General features: G+C 25.2%; 1 long non-coding RNA gene and 1 pseudogene across 1 annotated transcript; one reads left to right on the plus strand and one right to left on the minus strand.

Moving 5' to 3' along the window:
* Positions 1–350: 350 nt before the first annotated feature.
* Positions 351–3178, plus strand: LOC145842653 (uncharacterized). Its single transcript, XR_014370201.1, has 3 exons — positions 351–655; positions 2063–2192; positions 2672–3178. It is a non-coding gene; the product is annotated as an uncharacterized LOC145842653 (long non-coding RNA).
* An 8484-nt stretch (positions 3179–11662) lies between these two features.
* Positions 11663–12696, minus strand: LOC145842596 (ADP-ribose glycohydrolase MACROD1 pseudogene; annotated as a pseudogene).
* Between the last annotated feature and the right edge of the window lie 368 nt (positions 12697–13064).

The raw sequence follows: 13064 nt of genomic DNA on the forward strand, positions 1-13064 counted from the left end.
TCAGCTTGATTTGTGGCCTGACTATGTTTTTTACATTGTCCAGTCATAGTAAAAATATGATTTTTAGTTTTTATTCATTAGTATTTTTATGATACAATGCTTATCATACCATGCTGAAACTAAAAGTCTGAACATAGTTTTACTTTTAAAACAAAGCAATTATAAATTCTTTTAAGAAGTGTTATTATAGTTGTACTAGTTTTTTGTTTAAAATCTATGTGTTTCAAAATTTGTGTAGTTAGTAAGTTATATAATTATGAAAAATTATTAATTCAAATAATGAATATTAATATACTTTTTAAACTAAGTGTATTGTAGTTTTATAATTAAAACAAACTTTTGTAGATATATAGTATAATAAAATATCAACAACAATGAATCTTGGTTTTTATTTTTGTTTGATTGTTTCATACATTTCATGTGCTAAGCTTCAAGAGTTGTCAAAAAATGTTACAGAAGCTTTAAAGAATAGTTCACAATATTCTTCACTTGAAACACTAAATGCTACCTTTTTAACTCCACTAAATGTTACCAGCTTCAATTCAACTCATGGTCCAAGCGTTTTTGAAAATACAGATATGTTATACAGAGGATTTTATGTCTTTCTTGGAGTTACTACACTAGTAGTTATATATTTTGGTATAAAAACTTATAGGTAAAAATTTAATAAATTATTAATTAAAAACATTACTTAATAAATATACTAGCAGTTTTTGAAGAAAATAGTTTAAGCTTGCTAGCTTACTACATAATGTTTTATAAATTTGTTTTCTTTTTGGTAGTTTTAGAGTCTAATTGGATTATAAAACAACATATTTATTTAGATTATTTTGTATGTTAATTACTGTGATTAGGTTTAACAACTATTTTAAACAGCTTTATTTTATTTATAATGTGCTTGTCCATTTTAGGGCATTTTCTTTTAGGATTAGAACTATGTCCTTCAGAGTGTAAAGCATCATTCTGTTTCAATAAAGTTTTTTATAAATTTTTAAATAGAATGTATAATAGGTTCTAGTAACAGTGTTAAATGTTATTGATTTCAAAATAAGTGTTAAAAAATATTTTATCTTTACTTATAAATAGGTTCATTCAAAACTGGTAGTATTTAGAAATACTGAGTTTAACTTTTGAAATATTTCAATGATAAATATTAAACTTAATTTCACGGTAAAACTTTTCACAATACTTTTATTTAATTGGAATGTAATTATCAATAAGTTAGTAATTATAAACTAGCTTTAAGATATTAAGACTAAAATGATGTTGCAAATTTTAAAATTAGTTAAAATAAAGTTTCTTTTAAATATATTTTAATAAAAAAAAACTCTTATTGATAATTAAGCTTACAACATTTTTATATACTCTATTTTGAATATTTGAAGATTATAAAAAACCTATATTTTAATAAATCTATTCAAGATTTAAATCTAATCGTTTGCTAATAGAGATCCTAGCGAAACAAATTAACTTCAATATATAATAATAGTACTTTTATTATTTAAAAAATCCTCATTTTTAACTTGCAAGATACCTTAAATATTTATTCATAACCTTTTAATTTAATTTTAAAGACATTGGAGGTAAGACACTTTTTATAAGATTTTCAACCTAGCTAGCAGTAGCTTTTTACTGTTTAATCTATATTCAAATAAGTATTTTAGTTATAAGGGTACAAAGACAGCTTGATAGGTTCCTTATGGAATGCCCCAATTAAAAAAAGCAATAAAAGACAATTTATTTGAAAACCTATGATCTTATACACTTATTTTAATACTTTTCAGTCTTTCTTTATTTAAAAATAAGCAATTTTATTGTACTTTATTACAAAATATAAATACTTTTCTATAAAAAGTTAAAGATATGATTAATTGTTTTTGTAATAAGTCTCTTATTTTTTTACTTTTCTCAATTTTTTTAATTTATTTTTTCTAAACCGTTTACTTATAATTTGAGGTGAATTGCTCTAGTAAATAGTAATACATTTTTAAGAAAATATTATTTAAAACATAAGTATTTTTTTACCAATTTATTATTTTACCAATGATATATTAATTATAAGATCAAAAAAACGGCCTTCAAGATCTTATGGATTGATAGCCAGCCGTGGAGAAACTATCGAATTGAATCCATTAGATTCCGATTCTGAAGATGATTATACTGTTTTTGAAAACAGGAAGTTAACCAGTTAGGTTGTTGCTTTTACACTTTTTTATAGAATACCAAAAAAATAATATTTGTTTTAAATTAAATATTATTAATATGAAATAATCCGCTTTTATTTTGGATAGAAAAAAACACTATATTAGCTATATAGGTAAAAAAATTCTAAATGGTGATGTATTGTATGAATTTTTTTTTTATTAAAAACACTATATGAAGACAAACATTGTCCTTTTATCTGTGACTATGCTAAAAATTATGATTCAAATTTGTTTTAAACTGTAAAGTTTACACAAGCTTTTTTGTAATGAGTAGTTGTAATAGTTTTTGTTATCTTGGTAATTAGTATATATTTTTTGTGTTAAATGTTATTAAACATTATAAATGGTTCGTCAAGTATAAAACATAACTTAATTATATTTTTATAGAAAAAGTAATTGAACTAAGTTTTTTGATCTACTAAGTTATCAGTACCTCAAATAGATATACTATTTTGTTTATTTTTCAGGAACCTAGCAAGCCTTACAATATTTTCGAATATTTATTTCTGCCATCTCAACAGCATGTAGTTTCATCTAACTATTGGGTGCACTAATAAGGTACAATGCGACTTCTATTGCAAAAAGCTCTATCTAAATGCATATAACTTCAAGTTAAAGATATTTCTTGTAGATTAAAAACAGACTTTTTGAATCCTAATGTGTATATAAAAAAAGTTTTGTATTAGTAGTTTAAGAAATAACTTTATATATACACGTTTAAAATTTATAATCATACTAATACTTTAAACATTAGTTTTGTATAAAAGTGATGAAATATGCTAATTATTGATTTATTTTTATTAAAAGAAAAATATATGTCTACTAATAGACAATAAGAATGTTAAAAATACGTCCGAACGTATTTTCTTGCTTAGCAAATATATTTTTAATCTAAACAATTAATCTTAATACTTGCCAATTTTTTTTTGAAGCTCTTTGTTTATAAATTTTCCAAGAAATATTAGCAAACAAGATATAAGCTAGTACATATTTGCTGTTAAATTCTAATAATTATGTGATGTATTTTGTTTTACTTTTTTTTTAAAAGCGTTGCTCACTCCTTTTAGTAATATGAATTTAACTTTTTATTTTATTAAGTTTGTGTTTTAATAATTAAAGTTTTTAAGTATCTAAATTTTCTTCTTTACAAACTTATATGTCACTGTGTATGGCTTGTTTATATTTTTTAATTTATAATGATGAACATTTTGTGTTATGTATTCGTTACAACTTTTTTTTCAACCTAAAACCCAACTAATACTGTTTAGATTAATGATTTCACACCTAAATTAAGCTTTAAAGTATAGTATTTAAAAGATTTATGTTTAAATTACTAATTTAAGGTTAAAAACTTTTAAAAAAGGATCAATATAACAAAAGTTTAACCTTGTTTTTGCCATACATTATAATAAATTGTAAAATTAACCTTAATAGAAGTTCGTAAAATTTCAATAACTTTTTATTGATATTGTTAATACAATAGTTATTAATTAAAAATTTCATTTTGAGAATATTATTGAAATAACTTCTTAATAAAAGTTGTAATTACGAAATATAATCACTTCTGTTTTATCATAATACAAGACATAAATTAAGCTAACTTTTCTGCTAACAAATTGAGGAGTTGTTATAATATTTTATTTAGTAAAAAGCTAAGAAAAAAATGTTTAGGAAATAATGAGTTCAACATTTTTTATTTGTTTCACTGCTACTTATATACACGTTACTAGTATGTACCTATATATTTAAACAAAACCCATTAAAAAATAAATTGCATATCGATATAACTTAACAATTTTATTATGAAAATAAATTTTAAGTAATAAATACCTTAATTGGGTTTTTATGAACTTAACCTCATAAAATAAAAAAATTCATAAAAAAACTCTACTAAGGCCAAATTGTGTAAAATATTTACGATTAGTGAAAAAAAAAAATTATAGCCGTTTACACACGTATTATTAAGAAGGTTAAAAAAAATATTTTTTTTTTACTCAAACTCTAAAAATTTTTAAACCCAATTTTTTCTAAGGAGGCCCCACTCAAAAAACAAAACCCCAATCCAAAGGATTTTTTTTAGACAAAGGACCGTTCTCTAGAATAAAGAAAAAGTTTTTAATTAGCTTTTAAGATAAGGAAAATGATTAGATCCAAAATTTCAACATTTAAAAAAAATTCAAGCTAACTAAATGAGCTTAAAATCAGTTAAAAGAGACTTCATATTTGTTTTTATTCAGTATTTTTTAATGTAAATCTGGAAGTAGTTATTATCAAACTTTTCTACAATTCGGCTAACTAACGAGATTACTTCTGATAAGTTCCTAAGAACCGATTTAAAGCTATTTAGCTTGTTGATTTTATAAATATATTTTAAATTTATTGTCGAGCTTTATTATTTTATCCCAACCTTTAAGATTATAACAAGTGATTAAAAAAATCCTAGTATTCGGACCCGGCCATTGTGTAATCGGACCATAATTTTTAAATGAGATCGGGATCTTAATTTCGAAACAATACCCTGATATTAACTGAAAATATCAATCTGATCCGGTAGGTCACTGAAAAACTTTACTCGTTTTAGTTTTTTCTACAACACAAGTAGAAGACATGTTTAAGATTTTCTAAACTGATACTAGATATTCTAGAGTTCATGATAATGAACAAAAGAAAAAAGGTCTTAAGCGGGAGTTTTGAAAGTTGTAATAGATGTCAAAGGAAGATCTTTTAAAGTTACACTAGATATTATGAGAATACATGAAACTTACATTAGAGATTCTATAGTTCATAACAAAGAGCAAAAAAAGTCTTAGTCTTATTTTTTTGAGTAGTTTTTAAAGTTACACTAGATCAGAGTTTTCCAATGTGGGCCAAGTGGCCCCTTTGGCGGCACTAAGCAGCAAAGTGGGGAGGGGGGCATGAGGTTTTAAGTTTTGAATTTACATTAGATAAATTAAAATGATGATGAAGAGCAATAAAAAAAGATTCTAGGAGTTTTTATTGGTAGTTTTTTTGAAAAAGTTTGTCGGAGGGGACCCATTGCTTTTTAACTTCAAAGGGGGTCTTTTGAAAAAAAAAAAAAAGGGAAACCCTGCACGGAGTACTACGGGAAAATTTAGGAAGTTTATTGGACCGGCCGGATCCTAATTTCAAATAAAACAAGGATACGGATCTTAATTTAAAAATAAGATTTGGATCTGGTAGATCACTAATTAAAACTTTTTTTTCATATTATAACTTTTGTTGAGCAACGTTTTCGAAACTAATTTTCATGAAGTAACTATCTGTTCAACAATCAAATTAAACCAGTACTTTTTAGACTGACTGTAAAAGTATTTCACAAAAATATTTTATTGGTTTAGTATAATTTGGAAGTTAAAACTTTATTTCTAATTTCTATGTTTCCTTTTTTATTTCAATCTTTAACTAGATTTTAGTTATTAACGATTCTAGCTTTTATTTTCAATACCGTACATTTTTAGCTTTTTTATTCTATACTTGTTGGTAAATCTATAAGACGTACGAAAAAATATAAATTCTTAATTGTTGTAGTAACTTTATTTCCAGAAAAAAAATTATGTAAGTAAACTGAAGTTTGCAGATATTCAAAAGAAGTTTTTAAACACTTATTCGCCATAAACACGTTTTCGTAAAAATTTAATGAAGCTCACATTCACAACTCTTATTAAATTAAGCCAAAAAATATCTTAAACATTTCTTATTGTTTTATAGGTATTATATTTTTGTTTAAATTGAACGAAACGTAGATAAAGTGTTTTATTTGACCTAAAAGTCCAAATATATTTTTTATTGTTTATTCTATATAAAACACACAAGTTTCTTATAAATTTAATATGTGTAACAATTCTTGTCAAATTTTAACTAAAAAATATCTCAAAAGATATTTGTAAAAATTTGTATATAAAACAATTACATTTAGATCACACAAAAACATCAAAAAAAGTTTTTTTTTTTTTTACAAACAGTCTTCTTTTTTTCTTGTTTATTTTTTATATATAAAATAAAAAGTTTCTTAAAAATTTAATGTGGGTTACAATTCTTATTAGACTTAGACAAAAAATATCTCAAACAGTTTGTTTTGCATTTAAAATATAACTTTATAGTCTAAACAAAAAGTGACATGTCTACAAAGCAAGACTATTCAATTAAGATATTTTTTATTTTTTTTTCATTAAATAAAATAAAAATTCAAGGCTTTATTAAAATTTTACGAAAACGTGTTTATAGCGAATAAGTGTTAAAGTTCGCGAACATTTGATTTTCAATATCTGCGAAACTTCAGCTTTCTAATAATGTATTAAAACTCTTCTTAAACTATTTAATATTTTCTTTAAGTTTATTTTAAAAAAAAGTTTGCTATTTAACTTAATATAGTTTTTTTCTAATGTAATTTAACTGTTAAATGAAACAAACTAATTTGAATAGTTTACTTTATTTCAGTTGGTAGTCTGTTTTGAGGCTCTTATGACAATTTGCTACCTCAAATTTAAATTATAAAAGATCTCTGAAAACTTGGTTTAGGAATTTATTTTCGACCGCAGCTTTTACGGCTGTTTATAGTAAATTAATATATAAGTAGTTTTGAAACAACAAACAATCTTTTGCAGCTTAACACACACTAAAAAAAAATTAATCATACTGAGTTGAACAAACATCGGGGTTGCCAAAAAATATGGAATCCTGTAATTTGAAAATTTAGGCAAAAAAAGAAAAAGGAATTTGAGAAATTTTCAAAAGTTGATTGAATTTCGAATATAAATTACTAAAAAATCTGTAATTACATATAAAGTAAAAAATATTGATTAGATGCAAAAAATCTATCATAGAGATAAAAATGTTTAGTATCATTTAATTTTTTTCATTAAAAACACATTTAAAGTAGCTTTACAGTATCTTTTCAAAATTGTTCGTCCTGGACAAGACGTTAAAAGGTACCCAAAAAGTGTTCGAGTCGATAATCGAAAGGTTCTTCGTAAAACCAGGTCCTATGACCAAATATTTTTAGCGTCTTTTTTCAACGTTTGATAATGTAATGTGTTATACTATTGAAGACAGTTTTTTTTAACTTAGGTTGAATTTTAGAATAAAAATAGACAAAAAAATGAAAAATTTTAACATCTGAAAGAATTTCAAAAAACCTGGAAGAAATTTTCAAAAAACTTTTGACAACCTTGATACACGCAATGATTTATATAAACGTAAAAATAAGAAGGTACGGCTACCACTTTTAACTGTGATCCTAAAGGGATAGTGAAGTGTCTGTAAAATATTAACCGTTGTTTTTATTTTTTTAAACAGCTAATATAGTTATAATAATGTATTTTTTAAGTATAATTTTGTTTGCTTTGTTTTTGATAACAAATAAACAAATATTCAGGTTTAATAGATAATTAAAGCAATAACGTAAACAAAGCAGCATAAAATGGCTCAGTAGTACACTTTTGAGTAAAATATAATCAATATTAAATTTGATAAAAATTTTTTGTGTATGCATGGTCTACTTTACGAATAAATAGTGTTATAAAAAGTTTTTTTGAATATATTTCTTAAGTGTTGTTAAAAACCTTAGAAATCAAACTTCTTATTGTAATAAAATGTTTAATTTATAGTTTATACATATTTTAAAAATCTTTAATTTTGTATAAACTAATAAAAAAATTAGGTTTATCAGTAGCATATATATTGTTTATCTATCGACAAAAATAAACACTCAAAATATTTGGCTGAAAGACCTGGTGCACAAAGAACCTTTCGGTTATTGAGTCGTACACCACCTGAATACCTTTTAACGTCTTCTCCAGGACAATTTTATATGACATTGCATATGACTATAAATTTTTCGATGGAATTTTTTACAGTCGAGTAACTATTGTTGAATAGATTAAAATGTGGTGTACTACTCGATAACCGAAAGGCTCCTTTGTACACCAGGTCCTTAGACCAAACTTTTTAAGCGCTATTTTTTTATCTTTAAATAAACAATAATTAAAATTTTTATTTTTGTAAAGCAAACTTAAGTTTTAACAACTTTTATATTAAATTATCTTTTAAAGCAGTGTTTTCCAAAATGGACCAAGTGACCCATTTTGGGGCCATTAGCAGGAAAGGGGCCGAGAAGGGGGGTAGGGGGCATAAGTAGTAAAGGAGCCACAATGGGGTCAGGAGGTCATAATTTGAAACTCACACTAGATATTCTGATGAAGAGTTGATGATGAAAAGCAAAAAAAAAATTTAGGTGTATTTTTTTGAGTAATTTTATTGAGGGGGGGGGCATAGTTTTTTTAATTTTTTAAAAGGAGGCCTTTTAAAAAAGTTTTTAAAACTCTGTTTTAAAGCCTTAAATATGATCCGAACGGGGACTGTTAACAAAATTAATGGTAGAACTTACTATTACGTTAAAATAATTTTGTTTACATGTTTTTAAATAAATTTTAATAACTTGAACCTACAATGTTTAATAGTTTGAATTAGTTTTTATCCGATAATAAATATTGTTTTGGTGTAATACTTGAATTAATTCCAAATCTACTATAAAACTAAAAAGTATATAACTTAAAACTTGCGTTCAGTTATTTTAGCTTAAAAATTTTGTAAAGGAATTCAAGATTAGAAAATTGTACTGAGTTTTTAGCCTTACTGGTTCTTTATTTTGTTCGTATTTTACGTCTTAGTCTTTTGTTACAGCCTTTGAATGACAATTAAAAAGCAACTGTAATACCTACTAACTAGATAGCTTCAAAATAAATGTATCAGTTTACTTATAATTCTACCTTCGATGTTAGAACTGATTATAGTTTTCATTTTAATTATAAGCAACTTAAAACATTATTGTAGTTTGCAGAGAAATGGTTGTATAGATCACTTAATGTTAATACTTTCTGTAATTTGTTTGTGTTACAGCTCAAGAGTCACCTTTTTAAAATGTCTTGAATTAAAGAGAACTGTAATCTTGTATATATTTCAAATTTCTAACACCTGTTACCAAGACAAACAAATAGATCTGTATTACAATAATCAATCTTATTTAGTTAACCTTTTGCTATCCTTACTTAAGTTTTGATCTTAGATTGAAGCATAAAATATTATCTTGGACGACAGAATAGTAGTAGAATAAGTACAGGTACCGTGGTGTGCGACTAGATAACCGAAAGGTTTTTTCGTACACCAGGTCCTAGGACAAAATATTTTGAGCGTTTTTTTTTTGTCTTTCAATAAAATATATATACTTAGTTTTTAAGTTGGTTTATGGGAAAATCTATGCGTTAAGTATTTTCAAAAAGTTATCAACTGAGGGAAATCACTTTCCTAACAATGCTATACCCTACCAATCCAAACTTTTTTTAATCTCCAACACTGGCGATCTATCAAATATTTCAGGCTGTAAAGTACATCACGGGCCGTAGCTTTATTCGTTAAAGGTCGTATTTGTTTGAGTATCTAGCAAAAAAATCAAAATCTATTAACTAAATTTGAAAAAGTAATTAAGTTGATTTTCTTGAAAAGTTTAGGAAAAAAAACTATTTAAAATTAATATATGAGGAAAAATTTATATGTTCATTGACCAACTTGTTACAGCTATTTAAACGAGAAGTTTAAAGCTAAAATAAAGTATAAGGAATTTCCTGAGCTGGTAAACAACTCTTGTAAATGATTTTGTTAGACCTTCATTTAAAAATTTTATCAAGTATAAAATACATGTATCAAGGAACAAATATCTTTTTAGGCAATCTAAGATAGTGCTTAAATTTTTATAACTTAGTGTAATGAAGTGAATATTATTTTGTTTAGTAGGTAATATGTTGAATTGTTTAATTCTTAATGTTAAACTTTATAACTTAATCTAAAATCAGTGCGACTGAATAAATAAACATAAAATGCATTGTGTATCAAAAGCTTAAAATTATTTTAACAACAATTAAATCTACTTAATAATAAAAATTCTTAAAAACAAAAAACTTTTATTATACAGTTTTACAAGCATCTGTTTCGTTGCTGCAATGGTAAATATAACTTTCTAGTTACTGTTTGCTATAAGAAACTACTTCTTCTTTACATTTAAGAATAAATTTCAGCCTTTAAATATACTATAAATTTAAAAATACTTTTGCTGTAACTGAAAATGCACACATTAAAAACCTTAGATTTGAATTACGCAACTTTATCAACAATAAAATACATTTCCTTCTAACTAGCAGATAAGTTTATAATGCACTGTTTAAACCAAAAATAGAATGCTTAACTACAAAAAACTCTTCTATATAGTTTTATTTATTCTTTTAGTTTATCTTAGGTTTTTACACTTGTAAACTATAATTTTTATTGCCTCTTAAATACCAAATAGATGTAGAACAATATGCAGTTACATGCTTCATAGAAAATAGAGCTTTTATTTAATTTATATACAAGTGTTCAGGCCTTTTGTTTTTGTACACTTATTATTCAATTCATTGCCAATAAATTAAAAAATTGGTTCAATTATAATTGGTCTGCTTTTTCACAAACCACTTGGTTATCACACTTTTTTAAGTAAAGTTATCCTTTTAAAAGCTTTGCATGTTAAAACATAGAGGAAAAGTAAAAAAAAATTAAGTTCAGCTTTTGAACTAATTTCAATAGCTGATTGAAATTTGTGATCTATATAGTTTTATTCCATACAAGGTTACAGAATATTTTGGAAAGAATAGATCATTGCAAATAATACCAGAACATGCATCTGTGTAAAGCTGTATATTATGGCAAGCCAAGTTACCGGCTGGTAAATTCGGGTAGCTGTCAAATTTGCACGGGTTGAACTTTATTTTTAAACAACATTATTTTATTTATCACTGTAACCCCTAACCCTCGGTCGATAACCTATTTATTTTATTTATCAATCTTCATTTTTTACTGTTACCCTTAACCCTCGATCGGTAGCTTTTTTTTTAATTTTCTTATTTTTAATAAATCATTTTATATTTTTTGATAATTTTTATTAGTTATATTTTTATTTCTATTATCACTGTTACTCCTAACCCTCGGTCAGTAATATTTTTTTCTTACTAATTATTGTGTTAGTTTTTTTTTGATTTTTTCATATATATATATATATATTTTTACTCTCATGCAAAAAAGACCCTCCGTGCAAAATTGATTCTTGATGCAAAATTGTCTTCGTGCAATTCTGTCCCCTTCTCGGTATATTCAGAAGCTAAATTACTTATGTAAACCTTTCAAAGAGCAAAAAAACATTAATACTAGTGGGCAGATAAAAGTCTTTCTAACATTTCATAAGTTAAAACCTATTATATTATTATTTATTTTAATTTAGAATTGGTTATTTATAATTCAAATATTTTTTCAAAGTTAGAAGATAAAATATACACAAGCAAAGAATTTTAAAGTTTTATTCGTTACAATTAGCACTTGAACATTGAAAAGGAAAACCTCATAAACTGCTCAGCTTTCAACAGAAAATGCTAAGTAAAAGGGTTCGTTTTTGATATTGCTGGAAAGAAAGAAACTCAAGGGTATAACATAAGACATAGCATTATTAAAGAAAAGAACAACTATGTTTGTGCTTAAGTAAATCTTTACATCACAAGTACAACCTTTTAGAGAACAACTAAAGAAAAATTAATAATCATTTAGTATATTCAAAAAAATTACCTAAAATTTCTATAAAACATGTCATAGCATTAATTACAAAACTAACTATAAAGCAAATATTTTCTAAATCAAACAAGTATATATCAAGGTTTTAATGTAAATAAATAATTACTATTATTACTATATTATATTTGTTACTTCACACTATTTTTTTAAAACTTATATAATTATAGAATTACTAATTCCAGTAGTTTTACAGGAAAAATATTAAATCTAAAATAGTAAATTTTGTATCTTATAACTCAACTTTCGTCGTTAGAGGACACATTTTCTTTTTTTTCACCACCACAAACTTTCTCTTCATAACTTGCAATTAAGTCTTCATACAAGACAAAATCTTTCTCTAGAAAAGTGCAGAAAGTCACCTCATCCACAAAATCCATGTTACTTCCAATCCATTCAACAACCGTATCAAATGCAACCTTTGCAGCCTTGTCATTGGGATAACCGTAAATTCCAGTTGAAATACAGCAAAACGCCACAGTCTTCAGCTTGTGTTTCTTCACAAGCTCTAAACAGCTTGTATAACAACTGGAGAGTTTTTCAGGTTTCTCACCCTTTGGGCCAACAGTGTGGATGATGTGCTTAGCAGACAGATTGTAACCCTTGGTAATTTTTGATTCTCCTGTCTCACAACCATCAAGTGTTTCACATTCCTCAAGCAATTCTGGACCCGCAGCTCTGTGGATGCATCCATCAACTCCGCCTCCTCCTAACAATGAGGAGTTGGCTGCATTTACAATTGCATCAACTTTCAACTTTGTGATGTCAGTTTTCAGTAAAACTATTTTCTTCAGGATTTCCATGTCTTAAGCGTATTTATGCTAATAAAAACTAGAAATTAAAACTTATATTAGTATTACCACTAATAATATAAAACTTAGATTTACAGAATCACATATTTTTTCCTTTAAGTAATTTAAAAAGGAATTACATAGAATACTTTTAATTGTATTTAATTAAAAATTTATAATGTAAATATAATTTTTGTAACTAGATAATTTGATAATCATATTGTGCTATTATTTTTTACTTTATAAATACGGCAGTTAAAGTAACTTTAAGTTACATGTCATTTAAAGTCAGTTTACAAATTCTATTTAAGTATTATATAGTATATAACGTTAAGAAAAATACAAAGTTGTAACTGATTCAAATGTTAAGTACCAATTCCTAACCAGACTGTTGATAAGTATC

This window comes from Thalia democratica, chromosome 8 (assembly GCF_965202585.1).
Source record: "Thalia democratica chromosome 8, ktThaDemo2.hap1.1, whole genome shotgun sequence".
Lineage (NCBI taxonomy): Eukaryota > Metazoa > Chordata > Thaliacea > Salpida > Salpidae > Thalia > Thalia democratica.